At 45.5% G+C, this 11,233-nt stretch overlaps 1 pseudogene; it reads right to left on the bottom strand.

Moving 5' to 3' along the window:
- Positions 1-6,619: 6,619 nt before the first annotated feature.
- LOC132237043 (nuclear prelamin A recognition factor-like) lies at positions 6,620-7,988 on the bottom strand (annotated as a pseudogene).
- Positions 7,989-11,233: the final 3,245 nt, after the last annotated feature.

The raw sequence follows: 11,233 nt of genomic DNA on the forward strand, positions 1-11,233 counted from the left end.
GCGAATGCGCTGGGGGCGGGGCGTCGGGCACAGCGAGGGGCGGGGCTGAATGACTGCACGGGGCTCACCCGAGGAGGGGCGGGGCCCGGCGAGGGGCTGCGCTGTGCAGATGAGGAGCTGGGATTGATCAGGTGCTGGGCGGGTCTCCGGAGCTGAGGGGCAAGCCCACTCCTCTCCTCATGGCCTTGTGTGTCTGGGAAGACAGCACACATGACTTCTAAGACTTAGCGTTCCCACGGCCCTTCTTGAGCCCTCGGAGAGGCTTAAGGAGGGCAGAGCATGGGTGGATGGGCCCACACTGCGCGGTGGGCTCCCAGGGGCGGCTGAGATGAACCACACCTGGGCACTGCATGGGTGGGTGGAGCGGGGAAGAAGGCAGTTCCCATGTCTGAGTTCCGCTCTCAGAGCTTTGGCCTCCTCTCTGTCTCCCTCATTTCTTCCCCTGGCCCACTAACGCAAACGGACTCAAACCCCTCTGCCCCTTCTTCCAGGCGCTAAAGAAAGAAAGCTAAGTAGCCAAGTGCGATCGGTCTCAACATATGAAAGCTCTGGCAGCAATGTAGAGAGGTCCATACCGTGATGAAAAGCCACCAAAGTTTATCAAAACCTGTCCACAGGGCAGCGGATTCTGCAGTTAACCAAATATCTATTAAGAGGACAACCCAACTGCACCAGAACAAACAACAGTGATGATGAGAAGCTACTGACACAAACACACTCCTTGCATATACCTTAATTTTAGAGAGCATTCGGGTGATTATTGTTCCTGACTCACCACAGCAGTTCTGTGATCTTGCAGAGACTGTTGGGTGTTATTAACCCTACAGTGATGGTGCAGGAAACGGAGGCACTGGGTGGGAGGCTAAAGTGTTTTGATCTAGCTGAAGAATAGATGCTGTTAGATGCAGTAATTGCCGTGTACTAGTATGTTCCCACAGGATACAACCTCACTGATGGCTGGCCTACATATAAACACCCACAAAATAAAAATGTATAAATAATTATTTTGAGCAGCACCCAACATGTAGTCTCAATTTATATTAAGATAAATAATTGCAATGTGAAATGAAAAGTTGTCTATGCAATATCCCATGTTACAAAAACATATCCTGTGTTATAATGAAACTCATTGCTTCAAGAAGATTAGCAAGTGAGCATTGGTCAGAATAGATTGTGACTGGGACTTAGAAAGGCAATCAAATGAATATTGGGGCGTTACAGATTGAATTGTGTCTCCCCAGAAAGATATGTTAGAGCCCTAATCCCCACAACCTCCAAAAAGAGCTTCGTTTGGAAATAGGGTCTCTATTTCAGAGGTCATCAGATTAAAATGAGGTCGTTAAGATGGGCTCTAATCCAATATGACCCGTGTCTTTATAAAAAGGGGCTATTTGGACACATTGAACAAGAAAGTAAAGATGCATCTACATGCCAAAGCACACCATGGATTTCTGGCAACACCAGAAGCTGGGGGAGAGGCATGAACAGATTCTCCCCGTAGCCTTAGAAGGAACCAATCTGTCCACATCTTCATCTCGACTTTCTGTCTTCCAGAGCCACAACATAGTAAATTCACTTGTTCTAAGCCACCAACTTTGTGGTATTTACTTATGCAAAGATGTGGCATTTTAATGCAAACTTTAAATACATGTACTCTTTTTTTTAAAAAAAAAAAGAATAGATTTTTATTGATTTTTTACAGAGAGGAAGGGAGATGGATAGAGATTTAGAAACATCAGTGAGAGAGAAACATCGATCAGCTGCCTCCTGCATACCCCCGACTGGGGATTGAGCCTGCAACCAAGGTACAAGCCCTTGACCAGAATCAAACCCGGGACCTTTCAGTCCGTGGCCCGACACTCTATCCACTGAGCCAAACCGGTCAGGGCAATACATGTACTCTTTCAACAGAAATTTCACTTCATGAAAATTACCCTACAGTAATATTCTCACAAGGGCACAATGATGTATAAAGATGTTTCCTAAAGCATTTTTAGTTACAACAAATACTGAACAACATAGCCTGGCCAGGTGGCTCAGTTGGTTGGAGTGTCATCCCATACACCAAAAAGTTGTAGGTTTAATTCCAGGTCAGGGCACATACCTAGGTTGTGGGTTTGATCCCTAATCAGAGTGCATACAAGAGGCAACTGATCAATGTTTCTTTCTTTCTCTCTCTCTCTCTCTCTCTCTCTCTCTCTCTCTCTCTCTCTCTCTCTCTCTCCTCCCTCCCTCCTCCCCTCCCTCCCTCCCTTCTTTTCTCTCTGAAAATCAACTTAAAATAACAACAACAGCCCACAAACATATCTTTGGGTGAGAATTTAAAACAAAACAAAACCTAACAATATAAAATTCTATCAAAGAGGAGTTTTCTTAAATAAAATATAACACATTCATATAACTACATACTATTCAGACAGTAAAAAATAGTGCTATACATATATATTTTTTTATCACAAGGGAAAGGAAGCCAGAAGCAAGATGAAGCTTTCACATGAGTGGGAAAAATATACTCCCATTTGAGTGGAAAGAGTCAAAATGAGATTTTAATGATGAATCTAAAATAACACTTTAATAAAATACACTTAGGAAGACCTAAATAAATGGCAATACATTCTATGTTCATAGGTAGGAAACCCGGTATGACAAAGATGTCATCTGTTGCCCCAAAATGCAATGCAATTCCAATAACAATCCCACAGATTAGGAGCTCAAAGTGATCCTACAATACAGTTGGTGGGGAAGAGTCAAGAACAGGCAAATGAATTTTAAGAAGGACAATGTGGGAAACTTATTTTAGTAGAAATTAAGACAAATCTTATTATTCAGGACTTTTAGACTTATGAAGTCTAAAAACTACAACAAAATAAGACAGTGTGTGTTAGCACAGAGAGAGGGGTAAAGAGGCTAAAGGAATACAGAGAAAGCCAGGAATAGACACCGAGAACTGGAACAGAATCTATAAGTTTTGTAATTATATGGGGGTGGGAGGATTAAATCACTACTTCAAATCCCTCTGCACCTACCCGGAGGCCATAGTGGTACTATATTTCTTTTAAGGACTTTAAGATTTACTTTTCTCATTTGTGCTTTTAATACACATGATTTTAATTTTGTTCTGCTTCGTGTAATAGAAAATCCTCAAGATTGAAATGGCCTTAGAACAACTCATTAAGTTCGACCCTCCAACTTATGGCACAATGTTAGGGTTGGAGTTGAGGCAACCTCCACCCACACATCATCCTTAGCCTGTATTTGCTGATGCCTGAAAAACTTCAGCAGATAGAATTGCGCTCCAAAGAGCAAAATGCTTGAAACGCAAATACTCATTTTCTTAAATTTATGTTGAGAGTGAATGACTTTTATTGAATAATGTTGTAAAGGAAGATTATTGACAGGGAAATGAGATAGCAAGCATCACAGGATATGGGAAAAGGGTATTGTCACCAGGGGGGAAATGATAAAATAAAGAAGGGAAAAATAAAACCCGTTAACTCCCAAAGACAATAGTTATTTGCTTTAAATGTTTCTTACCTAAGGCTAGCCATTATTCAAATTCTAAACATTGTGTGTGGTTCAGACATTTTAACAGCAACTCAAATGGTACCTTTTTCTTGTGAATGACTTGGTAGCTGGTGTAACTAATCCACAGCCCACTCAGCTGGTTACAATACAGAACTATTGTGTTTGGCCTTGTATTTTCTCTGTAGTCTCAGATTACAGCATTCATGTGACAATTCATTTTATAACACTGGTGACTGTTTATACTTTTGCCACCGGTTTCCAAGGTAGGACTGCAATGTGCTCAGAATCACTTTGTTTGGACATGTATGTAGAGGCTCCCAGGACACACTACCTAGTTTGCTGCTGCTGAGCTTTGCATAAAAGTTTAGAAACTAGCTCTTCATGCAGAGATTAAAGACATGGTGTTGGCGTTCATGGAATCCTTGGTATATCATAGGTTACAGAAAAGTACATGGGAAGTTACTGCGCCATCTAATGTGGTGCTCTAGGGGAGCACCAAGGCAAAGATCCCGTCACAAAATGATGGCTCAGCGAAGACTTCCCTGGAGAAGGAGTCGAACGAGACCTTACAAAATGCTGAGTTAATAACAGCGTGCCATGTCTGCATTCATCTCCTGTTGATGCTAGAACAAATTACCATGAATTTCATGGGTTAAAACAATGCAGATTAATTCTCTTACAGTTCTGCAGGTCAGAAGTCCCACTCAAGTCTCACTGGGCTAAAACAAGGTGCCAGCAAGGGTGTGCTTCCCTTGAAAGCTCTAGAGAGAAAATGTCCTCTGCCTTTTCCAGCTTCCAGAGGACACACACACATTCACTGGCTTGTGGCCTCTTTCTCCATCTTTCTTTTGTCCTCCATCCAGTCTTTCTCCCCTTGCCATATTTCTGGGCCTCCTGCTTCCCTATTTAATGACTCTTATAACTACAGTGGGCCCACCCAAATAATTCAACCTGATCCCCTTACTTTAGAGTCATCTTATTGGCAACCTTAATTCCATCTGCTACCTTAATTCCTTCTTACCTTGTACCATAGCATAGTTGCAGGTTCCAGGGATGAGGATATGGACATATTTGGGGTCATTATGTTGTCTATCATAATGTTAAAATAAATCTCCTTCCTGTATCATGAAATCCCAGAGGAGTCTTTAAAAATGAAATATTTACTTGATAAAATTAATGTCTGACTAATCTGTTGTTGATATGTTAGTATAAAATTGTCAGGTTTATCGTCTAACTCTTCCCCTGAGTGTTTTTCTTTAGTTTCATTTACTGGTCAAAAATCATTATCTCACAGAATAAATGTGAACTTTTATTGCCAACTGTTTGTTGGTCTTTTTGGTAAAAATATTCTCGTTTACTTGTATGAAGGAGGAATTTTAACATGCCAGAAACAGAAGGAAATGAATATTATAATCGAATTTTAAGGCATTGCTTTTTGGAGCTTTGAAACAAATACCTGTCAGTTAGAGAAAAATTAAATGGATACATATCAGAGGACAGAGGAAAGGAAAAAATACCCATGATGGCATTTATACAGCCTTGTTATGCATTATTGTTTGTGGCAGTGAAATAAATATTCATTAGCAAAATGTCTTTTTAGTGGAGACAAGCCAGAAGCAATAGCATACTTACACAGCATAAAGCTCAAGGGGAGAAAAGCTGTTTTTGTTACTTTTCAACTGATGCTTTTTTAACTTCATAGAACATATTATTAAAGTTGATTCGTTTCTATAATCATTAAAATTACTCTTTTGTTGATAATATGTTAGAAAATATAAACTATTTAGCATGGTGTCTCTTAGATAGTAAGAACTGAATAAATGGTACTTTAAAAGATTTAAAGCCCAGCCCTGGCCGGGTGGCTCAGTTGGTTGGATTGTAGTCCCATACACCAAAAAGGTTGTGGGTTTGATTCCCAGTCAGGCACATACCTAGGGTGCAGGTTCAATCCCTGGTTGGGGCACCTACAGGAGGCAACTGATCCATGTTTCTCTTTCACATCAATGTTTCTCTCTCTCTCTCTCCCCCTCCCTCCCTTCCTCTCTCTCTAAAATCAATTAAAAACATATCTTGGGATGAGGATTTTAAAAAAAGCTTAAAAACACATATTACTAATTACAACCATTATGATGATAACTAGAGGCCCGGTGCATGAAATTCATACACTGGGGAGGGGGGGGTCCGTCAGCCCGGCCTGCACCCTCTCACCAGCCATGAGCCATGTCTTTCTGTGTAGTTGTCTGTAGGCCAACTGCTCTCTTCCTTCTCATTTAGAGTGAGCAGCATGTGAGGGCAGAGAGTACTGTCGTGGGACACAGAGGGCTGCCCGGAGCTGAGGGGTGAGAGGTGGACACAGAGGACGCTATCTCACCCAATTGTGGGGTGGGCTGGCCGGGCTTCACCTGCCTGACCCACTCAGGGAGGGACTGAGCAGGGTGTCTGCCTCTCCATCCTTCCATCTGTGACAGCTGTCACCCTTGCCAGGCCTCCCCTAAAGTGACTTCAGCTCAATCCCTGAACATAAAAGGGCACGGGGAGGCGGGGGGAGGGGGGCGGTTCCACTCCAGTGCCCCGTGATTCCCAGCAACAGGACCTGATCTCAGGACGGTGGCCACAGCTACAGAACATAGACCTGTTTCAAGAAAAGTTGGGAATGCAGACTTTCGTATGAGCCCCTATTCCAAAAGGTGACAGTTTATTCACATTGTAGCAAAGGCGGGTAATATAAGTGGGTAAAGTCAGGGCCAAGCCGGACCATTTCCTCATCTAATCCCTCTGAGGCATGTGCACAGAACCAAGTCTCAGCTCTTCGCAGGACACTTCCAGGGTTTTTTTTTTAAGCCTAAAGGGCAGTAGTCTGTCTCCATTCTTGTTCTTTGGGATGTTTTCATCATCGGATAAAAGGATATGTACATTGGGGCAATCCTCTTGAGATACAGTATTCCAGTTGCACCCATGTGATGACAACAGTGCTCCTCAGAGGGAGGGAGCCGACAGATGGGGAGCAGGGAATTCTGAAAACCAAAGCGATGACAGAGATGCTAAGCCTTTCCTTTACCGTCTGACACCCCTCCTCAGGCAGCCTGCAGGACCTTTACCACTTGATGTCCTGGCAGGCTGCCCCGGGCCCTGCTAGGCGGTGTGCAGGGCTGCCTGGGCCCAAGGGGAGTTGCCCCCCCCCCCCGCCCCGCCCCAGCCACTCCTGGTACAGCTCCCGCACATGGGCGCTGGTCTCCTTGGGCCACACCGGGATGGCAGCATAGATGCCTTCCATCTGCCGCAGCAGTGCCCTGTCTGCACACCCATCATCTGCCTGGGCCTGGCCCCTGCCGCTTAGGCCCGCCCTGCACAGGCCAGGACCTCCACAAAGGGGCAGGGGAACTTGCCCCTCTACAGCTTCAGGACCGCTTCTGGATGTTCCGAAAGCTGTAAGCAGCCTCAAAGCGTAGCAGAACCTCTCTGTCCCTTTCAAGGGTGACCTCCTGGAAGTCTTTGTTCCTCAGGGTGCAGTAGGTGAGCAGCCCCACATCCTCACTGAACAGCTCCTTGGCCACGTGCCTGAAGATGTGTGCCAGGTACCCCTTGGAGCTGGCACCCTCATGGAGCCTCACCTCCTCCTCCTTCATGTCTCCAAACAGAGTGTCCACGGCGGCGTCATTCGAGGCGAGGTCACTTTGCTCCATTATCCGGACAATTTCACCCGAGGCTAACACACAGTCAGCCCCTGGGAACTGTGTGAAGCTGTGGGAACATCTTCTCGAAGGGCCTCCAGTTTCTTGTCATAACCCAGGACCACAATGATGTGGAAAATCTTGTCTGGGGACAGGTTCTGCTGGCTGGTGAAGTAATCCTTCACCAGAGAGCCCATGATCTGCTGGGGAGACTTGGCCTGCAGAGGTGGGAGGTGATGGGGTGACCCAGCACGTGCTCTGTATATCGGACCCAGCCGGGCAGGCGGAGGTCAGCATGGGTAGCCGGGCTCTTCCTCACGGTGCTGGCAGTACTGACGCACAAATGCCTTCTGACTCTCCAGGCTGCTGAAGTCCGCAGCTATCTTTATGTGACAGATAGTGCACCCCAAGGCTTTTGAGGAAGCCGCAGTGCCTTCTGGATGCATCAGTGACACTGAGGCTGAATTTAGCAACAGAATAAGGCAGAGGCTGAGGACACACGGACACTGCCAGCACCTTGTGCTGTGAAGTATCACATTTCTTATTAAGGTTCAGAACACGGAAGAAGTCCTTGGTGTTCTGTTGAGAAACTTGGACTCCTTCCTCTGCGGTCACACAACTGTCACACGTCAGGCAGTCACTCAGAAATATCTTGGCATCGGCCAACTTATGGAATTCTCGCTTCTCTCCGTTCTCCTGAGCCGGACTCTGGACGTTGACTGCAGCATTCTCTTGGTCATTGGTTTTTGGTTTTTTACTACATTCCTTCCATGTGCAGTGCTCACACTTCATCTGGAGCTCGAGTGACCTAGAGGAAGCACAGGGAGAGCAGTCACCACTGGTCCCCCCGGCACTGCTGGTGATATCTTTTCTTCCTTGTGGAGTGTCTAGGGAGGGGAAGCAGCCACAGTGCCCAGGGCCAAATTCCAGGAGGTCAGCAGGGCAGTTGGGATCATGCCAGGGGCGCTGGTCCATTGGTGCCTGGCCTGTCCTCTGGAGATTGAACCTGCAGGAATGCTAAGGGAGCCAGTCCCCACTTCCGCCCCATCTCCACCACTGATTGATCAGAGTCTGAGGGCTTGGAGGAGGGACCAAGTGGTCTGCTTTCTGCCCGCCTGCTCACCAGTCACTGCTGCCATGGATTCATTAGAGCCTGAGGGACCCCAGTTTCCCCATTAGCCATCCCCTGATCAATGGGAGCCTGCGGGCCGGGGGAGGGACCAAGCAGTCTGCCTTCCACCTGCTTACCAGTTGCTGCTGCTATGGATTCATCAGAGCCTGAGGGGCCCCGGTTCCCCCATTAGCCATCCCCTGATCAATGGAGCTTGCTGTTTGGTCGTCCATCTGGTCATTTAGGTCACGACAGCCCCTGGCTTTTTATATATTAGGATTGTTACTCTAATAATCTAACTTACTCCAAACAGATTTCTTACAGGTTCTACTGGTTAGTAAAGAAATCACTGTAAAATACATATACACAGACACAGCCATTTATAATCAGTTGTTTCTTCATACTTTTGATAAACGATAAAAAAGTTTCTTTCCTTGGAAATATTTACATTTAAAATGTATATTTTAGAGGTAGTTTTAATTAACCCAAAGGGATAAATTACTGCAGCCTTCCCAGGACGTATAGTTAGCCCTTTAAACCTCTTATGGAAACCTGCTCTCCTTTGTAAAATGAGCAGGGCTAATGATCATAGAACTCACCCCAACTAATTTTGCTAAAAGGAAAGGAGTAATGTGTCTGAAGTGCTTACCAAACTGCCCCACAAATAGCTCTCATAATAATGTTTTATTTGTTACCCTGCTCAGAGTCTTTGGTGATCATCCCTTCTTCTAGTATTTTAGGTTCTCTAAAGGGTGTCCACTCCATGAGGGTCTTTACCAAGGCTTTGGAATTATTTTCTGCTGCTTTGGCGATGATGTTAGCATACAGAGGGTGTATTTAGAAAATTACCCAGATTCAATAAATTGCTTCCCACTAGGAATACATATGTAGCCCATGTAATGATCTCCACTAAATGGGTCTCCATGCTCATTGCTGTGTATTTATTTATTCATTTGTATTAGATTATCTAACTATTGACTTGATATACCTCAGGTTTTTCTTTTTCAAAATCAATTTTATATAAATGATTTAAATGGAGTCTGGCTTTTAAAAGAGACCATCGATATTCAAATTCTTATAATATAACTAGAGGCCTGGTGCACAAAAATTTGTGCACTTGGGGGTCCCTCAAAACAGCCTGTGCCCTCTTGCAGTCTGGGACCCCTCAGGGGATGTCCACTTGCTGGCTTAGGCCCGCTTCCCAGGGGATCGGGCCTAAGCTGGCAGTCAGACATCCCTCTGGCAGCCTGGGGGCCCTTGGGGTATGTCCACTTGCCAGTGGGGAGCATGCCTAAGCTGCAGTCGGACATCCTTAGTTCTGCTGAGGAGGTGGGAGAGGCTCCAGCCACGACCTCTGTACTGGCAGCCGTCAGCCTGTCTTGTGGCTGAGCAGAGCTCCCTCTGTGGGAGCACACTGACCACCAGGGGGCAGCTCCTGTATTGAGCGTCTGCCCCCTGGTGGTCAGTGTGTGTCATAGTGACCAGTCATTCCCAGTCGTTCTTCTGTTAGTGTCAATTTGCATATTACCCTTTTATTATATAGGATAAAGAGGAATATGAAAACCAATATTCAGAGAAAGTATGTGTGTTTTTGATGAACCTGTTGAGCTATCTTGGTTGTCATTACAAATTATTTGGACCAACTAATTGTTATCAAATTAATTACCCTGGATCTTCTAAATAAACTCCAACAGAATTCCTTGATTGCATTGTAAAAACAGCCTCCAAATCAGTATGCCATAGGTTTATAGATCTTGGAAAACCTGATTAGGATTCCATTGCTTGTCTGTGATCAGTCGTTATATGTAATGAGACTGGATTTAACAATTTTGATTTATTTTCATTCAGTAGGTCTGGTCTCTGGTTTAGAAATGGACCTCTGAACTTCACAGGCAGCCTCAAGTCTGTGACAGGATTTGATGCTAAACGCTCCACCCAAAGGTTATTAATTGGTAGTTATTATCTGAGCCTAGCAGAAGCCTTCTCCCAATAATTATATTGAAAACCTAAGTCTAAGCCAGCAGGAAGTAAGAAAAAGTGTGTCAGAATATACTGAGGAGCTGAATTCTATTAATACGGAGTTGAGACCCGGGTCCCTCCTTGAACTATAACACAACTGACTTTCATGCACTCTGGCCCTTGTATGATTTTTTAAAAAATGTCTCTGAGTTTCAATTTCTTTATTGCCTCTCACACATGCTCACGATGGAGCCCTCCTTACTTGGTCCAGTGGGAGTAACTCTAATCCTTTTGATCAACATAAACAAACTGAACCAACTATCAAAGTCGGCACTGAGTCAGTCAAGGGCACAAGGAGCTATCCTCATTTTGGATGAAAGTGTTGCAGTTTTTTCAAAATAAAGGCGATGGAAATCATTAATTCTTTCTCCTTTATTAAATTTTTATATACCTCTAATAATAAATGTTTAGCCTAATCCATACTAATAAAAGCCTAGGGGGCATCACGCCCTCACGTCCTCACAAGATGGCTGTCACAAGATGGCCACACACACAGCGGAGGCGGGGTCCAGTGGCCACTCCACACAGTGAGGCCTGGGGGTCCTGTGGCTCTGCGTGGCACAGAGGAGGCTGGTCCCAGCATCTCCGCTGCCTCGTGCAGAGGAGGCTGGTCCCAGTGGAGGAGGGTGGTCACAGCAGCGGAGGGAGGTTGGGGGCGATCAGGCCGGCAGGGGAGGGCAGTTGGGAGTGATTAGGCCAGCAGGGCTGCAGTTAGGCACCAATCAGGCCGGCAGGGGAGCAGTTAGAGGCAATTAGGCAGGCAGGCAGGTGAGTGGTTAGGAGCCAGCAGTCCTGGACTGTGAGAGGGATGTCCGACTGCCAGTTTAGGCAGTCAGACATCCCCCAAGGGGTCCCAGATTGGAGAGGGTGCAGGCCAGGCTGAGGAACACCTCCCCTCCCCCATGCA

This window comes from Myotis daubentonii, chromosome 1 (genome assembly GCF_963259705.1).
Source record: "Myotis daubentonii chromosome 1, mMyoDau2.1, whole genome shotgun sequence".
NCBI lineage: Eukaryota > Metazoa > Chordata > Mammalia > Chiroptera > Vespertilionidae > Myotis > Myotis daubentonii.